Source organism: Carassius carassius, chromosome 1 (assembly GCF_963082965.1).
Source record: "Carassius carassius chromosome 1, fCarCar2.1, whole genome shotgun sequence".
NCBI lineage: Eukaryota > Metazoa > Chordata > Actinopteri > Cypriniformes > Cyprinidae > Carassius > Carassius carassius.
The window spans coordinates 2,199,091-2,206,487 of record NC_081755.1 but is presented as its reverse complement, the minus strand read 5'-3'; positions in this window follow the sequence as shown (position 1 = coordinate 2,206,487).

Here is a 7,397-nt window from a genome sequence, read left to right as displayed (position 1 = left end):
GTAACTTTGCAGAACTTTTATTACGCTGAAACAGAAACATTACAGTATAACTAAAGTTAAAAAAGTGAAATAATAGCACTCCTTTAATAGGCATTATTAAGCAGTTCATAAATACAGCTATAAATGTTTTGTTCTTGAGCTATAAAGTTCAATCATTGTATTTTCATACTTTAAGTATAATTACGTTATTTTCAAACCAGTTATTAAGGAGTTCTCAGTGGTTCATGAGATCATTAAGAAAGTGAAATTAAATGATTAATAAACTATTTTAGTGTAAATATATAAATCTTATTATTTAGACATGATAATAGTTGGTCAGTGTGTTAATAACTGCTTTGTTAACATATATTTCTGCTGTAATTCATGATAAAGTCAGGTTTTTATAAAACATTTAATAGTTTCCAGCTATCTATTTTTGTGAGCTCATCTAAAGTGAGGACTATTTATACATTTAGAGCATTCACAAAGGAGATTTAAAGGATCACTGATCTTCCAAACTAAAAAGTTAAACACAACACATATATTCACATATATATATATATATATATATATATATATATATATATATATGTGTGTGTGTGTGTTTGTGTGTACTGGCTTTCCAACGCCGTTGATAATAGGAGTAAGCAAGTTTAAAACACGTACAGAGTCCATGCAGACGGATGTAGATGCATAACAAATGTATTTCTTTATTACTTGAGCTCCATTAAACATGATCTCAAACATGACCACATACAACTAGAATCCTCCTTGCGAGCTTTTCCGCCGTGCGCTCAAAAACTGTGCTTCCCAAATACCAACACATACACTTGTTGCTCAGGTTCTCTAATTAAACATAGCCACAGCACCACCCAGTGGACAAAACCTTTACCATCCCCAAAATGGCTCCTACATATAATTCAAGTGTACGGTTTCCTTTTATTGCATATTGAAATAAATATTTCTGATTTCTGTATCAATCGGTGTTGGATTTGTTTATTTTTATTTTTCTTAGGAAGATAACTGACCTTTTACTCTCCTTTGTAATAAATGTGCTTATAAACCAAGAAAAAGTTATTTATAGCTGTATTTATAAGCTGCTTACTAATGACTATTAATGTTGGGACAAGACTTTATAAAGCATGAACTGACTATTTACTAATGAGTGCAGTTATTATGAAGTGTTACCAATGCATTTACTAATGTTAACAAATTAGACATTATTTTACAATGTTATCAAATCCATAAATTATTTAAAGTTTTGTTTGTCAGTTTTGTAATGATTTTATTGACCTATAAGCATTTGTGAAAGTTCTGCTTGCATTACAGCTTAGTCTTCGATGTGTCCCTTACGACGAAAGGCTGAAACAGCGTATTGCAGCGTATTTCAACGCCTCGCCACTAGCAAACCGTTCGAGATATCAAAAATCGCCTGCCAATTTTTCATCCCCAATGTCTTGAGATCATGTTGACCAAGTTTGGTGGCAATCAGGTAAAAAACCTATGACAAGTATATCAAATTCCAGAGCCTGCACTTTTTACATAACTCTAAATAACTGACTTGCTGTTGGGCGGAGCCTATGACATGCAATACGAAAGTTGTTTGGCACAATGAGATCTATATGTGTACTGAGTTTCATATTATTACATGCAAGTATGTGTGAGCTATACATCAACATTTCTGACTGTGTTCCAGGGGGCACTGTAGAGCCCCTGTGGCACGCCCGGGTCCCAGTCTCTTCGGCCTCCTAAAGGCCACAGATTCCAAGGTGTGAGCAAATTTTCAAGAGTTTTTGAGCATGTCAAGGAACCCAAAACTTTGACGACAAATATGAATACTAAACCCTAAATAGCCAACTACCTGTTGGGCAGACCCTATGACATGCAGTACGAAAGTTGTTTAGTTTGATGAGATCTACATGTGTACCAAGTTTCATGTGTCTACGTGCAAGTATGTATGATATATGGCCCTCAGTATTCCAGGGGGCGCTGTAGAGCCCCTGTGCCACACCCGTGTTTCAGTCTCTGCCAGGCCCTAAAGGCCGCAGGTTCCAAGGTGTGTGCCAATTTTCAAGAGTTTTCGAGCATGTTAAAACCCCAAAAGCCCCCGAAACGTTAGAAAAAAAATAAATAAAAAATTATCCTAAGGAAAACAATAGGGCTCTCGCCCTCCAGGCTTGAGCCCTAATAATAATAATAACAAATAATCCTAAGGAAAACAATAGGGCTCTCGCCCTTTGGACTTGAGCCCTAATAATAATAATAATAATCCTTAGGGGAACAAGAGGGCTCTTCGCCCCTTGGGGCTTGAGCCCTAAATATAGCTGCAAGCAGCAATGGCGGGCTCAAGCCATCAGTGCGAATGCCACCCCCGGTGGCATCAGGTAAACTGTGCCCAGCGGGCACATGCATTTACAGTAACCCTCTGGCAGTCAAGGCAGCCAGTTTTAAGGGATACAGCAGTTAATTTGTAAAAATTTATTTAAAAAATCCTAAACTAGTTAATTTAATTAATTTACATAACACATTAACTGGAAAAGAATTAAGAATTAAAGTGAAGAATTAGGTGTGAAACTATCAGGGAGCATCTAGTCTCCAGTGCCAACATTTTACAGAACTGCAACTTTCCTGGAGTCTCCAGAATTACTCGGTGTCAGGTTCTGAGAGACTTAAGATTCCAAAAAATGATTTAATTAGAATACCATGAAGTATTGTGAAATACTATATATTAAGACTTTATATATAGGCATTATGAACAGAACAGGTTTTGAGTGACTCTTGAAGGACCAGCAACACCTCCTCTTGTACGGCGCTTTGAGAAATATATCTTCCAGAATCTGGCATTAAGATTTAAGAGTTCATTTTGATCCATCTCCTTTCCTGAAAAGTCTGTCTTGCAGAATTAACAAAAAATTTATCTTCACTTCACATTAATTCTTAATTCTTTTGCAATTCTTTTTGTCAGTTCTTCTCGACCTGTTTTTTTTTTCTTCTTCTTTTCTGGCCGGTAGCACTTTATTTTACAGTCCTGTTCCCCATGTACATACTGTGTACTTATTATAGTAATTACAATAACTATGTAATAACTAGGTACTAACCCTGAACCTACCCCTAAACCTAACCCTACCCCATCTGACCTCATGACCCAGTCAGCATTTTTTGTACAATGGTCAAGTCTTAACTTATCCATTTCTGTATTGCATTTGTGTTTGATATTTCTCATGGGGATTTCATAATTTTCGACTTTTCAGTTTGAGTTAAAACTCTTTTTTAGCGCATTTCATCTGTAAAAGAAAACATGCCTAATAATTCTGCACACATGAATATAAGGAGTTTTTCTCTTCCAGCTTTCCTGGACTATTGTATATCACTCATAAATGATTAAATAAAAAATTATGGTATTTATTAAGATTGATATGGTTTGGAATTGGTAAAATGTGCTTGGAAAAAAATCACAATAAAACAATGTTTTAATGATTAAGTTTGGAATATTAACTGATATGAATGAATGCTATATAAATATTGTTCATGTTAACATAGTTAATGTTTATAAATGAAATCTTATTGTAAAGTGTTACTGATGTTATATATATTGTTCTGTGAATGTCATTTTAAAGTCTAGATGATTCGGATTAACCCTTTAACTGCCGTATCCCTTAAAACCTCACTGCCAGAGGGTTATTGATAATGCATGTGCCTTCTGGGCACAGTTTACCTGATGCCACCGGTGTGGCGTTCGCACTGATGGCTTGAGCCCGCTGTCGCTGCTTGCAGCTATATATATATTTTTTTTTCTTCCTCTTTCGACTAAACGGGGGTTTTTGGGGGCCTTAACATGCTCAAAAACTCTTGAAAATTGGCACACACGTTGGAATCTGCTGTCATCAGGACGCTGCAGAGACTGGGACCCGGGCATGGCACAGGGGCTCTATAGCACCCACTAGAACACAGTCAGAAATCTTGAACCATAGGTCACACACACTTGCATGTATTTATATGAAACTCAGAACACTTATAGAACTTACTGAGCCGAACAACTTTCGTGCTCTATGTCATAGACTCCGCCCAACAGGAAGTCAGCTATTCAGGTCTGTTTAAAAAAAGCATGCTCTGGAATTTGAAATACTCCTCTGAAGTTTTCCACCCGTTCGCCACAAAACACGGTGAACATGATCTCAAAACATTGAAGATGAAAAATTGCTAGGGGATTTTTGATATCTCGAACGGTTTGCCCGTGGCGAGGCGTTGAAATTAGGGCAAAAATTTAGAAACAGGAAATGCCTAATAACATCCACATACATTGCCTGAGTTTCATCAACCTTCATCAGTTTGGTTGTTGTATGATACTGATTGTATATATGTGACTATTAAGAGTCAACATTATAGCGCCACCAACTGGCAGCAGGAAGTGAGTCATTTTCTAAAATTCAGCATCTTATTTTTACTCGATTTGCTTCAAACTTCATCAGAATAATGACAAAACACAGCCGATGTAAATCTGTTGTGGGTATATTGATATCTAATATAGTGTTGCCATGGCAACGTGTCAAACTTGAATATTCTGTTATGGTGATTTTGAGGCCGAAAACAAGCTCAGATTTACATGAAACTCAGGACACATATCAGTATTAATGATAGCTAGACAATGGCAAAGGCTTTTAAAAGGGCGTGAAGGAGGCAGTCTATAGCGCCACCTTTTGTCAAAAGTGGGGGGGGTTAGTTTTAGCTACAGACACCAAACTTGGTACATTAATTGTACTTATCAAGACGGACAACTTTCTAATTCACAGTCATCAGCTACGACCAACAGGAAGTCAGCTATTTTGATTTGATTATGTATTTTTGGGAAAATACAGCTGTGGATTAATGCATACTCCTCACAGGGGAAGTACACTATACACACCAAACTTTGTCTACATGATGACAAAACATTTAAGAACTTATATTGCGAATGGATTTTGGATAGCTTGAACGGTTTTGCCATGGTGATTTTTTAAAATAACAATAAAAAGGGAAACATTAATTGTCTTGTATTTTTACATTTCAGCTACCAAACATTTCAAAACCATTTGTCTTTTAGAGAACAAGTGATTCTGAGGAAATATGCATAGTTTCACAACTTTACAATGTATGATTAAAAGAAAATTTAAAAACTGTCAGTCATCTGATCTCACTCTGTCACTCTGTGAGAGGAAAGTATGTGTGCTGACTGAGTGTGTGTCTGTGTGTGAGTGGGGGATGGGGGATTTGTTATTTTTTTGTTGTTGTTGCTAATTGTGCTGTTTTCATTACAGCTTAAGAAATCTCTTAGGCCTTATCCTTTTCTGACAGTTTCAGGGATTACATTTTTTTTTTTTCTAAAAATACTTATTTGTGCTGCAAATAATAATTTCAAACTCATTTGATACTGACCTCTAACACCCTGTGACATGATATTTATCTGAATTTACATAATCTCATGGGTGTAACAGTAAAACTGTTCACCTCACAGATGAAGACTAAGCTGTGATGCAAGCAGAACTATTTCACAAATGCTTATAGGTCAATAAAATCATAACAAAACACTTTTAAATTATTTAAGGATTTGGTAACACTTTAAAATAATGTCTCATTTGTTAACATTAGTAAATGCATTGGTAACACTTCATAATAGCTGCACTCATTAGCTAAGCATTAGTAAATAGTCAGTTCATGCTTTATGTAGCATTCTCCCAAAATTAATAGTCATTAGTAAGCATTTTAAAAATACAGATATAATTAAATTGTTCATGGTTTATATGCACATTTATTTTGAGGAGATTAAAGGCTGTAATCTTCCTAAAACAATAGAATAAATAAATAAAAATAAACAAACACAACACAGATCGATACAGAACTCAGAAATATTTATTTCAAGATGCAATAAAAGGAAACTGTACACTTATATATATATATATATATATATATATATATATATATATATATATATATATATATATATATATATATATAGTAGGAGCCATTTTTGGGGTGATAAAGGTTTTGTCTACTAGGTGGTGCTGTGGCTATGTTTAATTGGAGCACCTGAGCAACAGGTGTGTGTGTTGGTATATATATATATTTTTTTATCAAGTGTACAGCTGTACAGTTCATTTTATTCATCTTGAAAAAATATTTCTGTGTTCTATATCCCTATGTGTTGTGTTTAACTTTTCAGTTTGGAAGATCAGTGATCCTTTAAATCTCCTTTGTGAATTTAAATGTATAAATAGTCTTCACTTTAGATGAGGTCACAAAAATAGATAGCTGGCAATTACTAAATATTTTATAAAAACCTGACGTTATCATGAATTACAGCAGGAATATATGTCAATAAAGCAGTTCTTAACAAACTGACCAACTATTATAATGTGTCTAAATAATAAGATTTATATATTTACACTAAATTAGTCCATTTAATTTCACTTTCTTAATGATCTCATGAACCACTGAGAACTCCTTAATAACTGGTTTGTAAATAATGTAATAATTTATAAATGATAAATTGATCCTTAAAGTATGAATATACAATGATTGAACTTTATAGATCAAGAACAAAACATTTATATCTGTATTTATGAACTGCTTAATAATGCCTTTTCACTTTTTCAACTTTAATTAGTCTGTAATGTTGCTGTTTCAGCATAAACAAGTTCTGCGAAGTTACAAAGCTCAAAGTACAATTCAAAAGGTGAAATTTTATTTAACAAAAATCACTTTTTAAAAACTACAACGAACAAATAGTTTGGACTACAACAAATATTGTCTGGGAATTGTGATATCACAAATATGGACGAATGGGATGAGAATTGGTTGAGCTGCACTAGAGAAGGCAACAAGTGTGATATATATGTAGTTGACCATGAAGACTGGAAGAGAAAAACAAAACTCCTTATATTCAGGTGTGAAGAATTATTAGGCACTTTTTCCTTTGCTGATAAAATGAGCCAAAAAAGAGGTTTCACTCAGACTGAAAAATGTGTTACTAAAGTTATATATATTGTTCTGTGAATGAGATCTGTTGACGTATCTCTGATGATATCAGCATGGTCAGGTACTGTGGAAGTTATCTTAAGCACAGCTTAGTTTTGTGTTGTCATATATAGCTACAATATTGCTTTATCCATAAACTCAGTGACCATTTAGCCCATCCAGGAATCATCTGAGAGGTGTTCGGACAATACAGGTCATGTTTCAGTGGTCTTTTGAACTTGGGCAACACTGAGATGACTGTCAAAAGGTGGCCTAATTTACCAGACATTTTTAATCAACTCTAAACTAACAGTTCATCATTTTTCAAAGGACTTAAACCCAAATCTTTTGAGTTTGGGAGAAAAATACAATCAGAAATATACCACAAATGTTCAGTACATTATCAAGCACTTAGTTTTTCTATATGT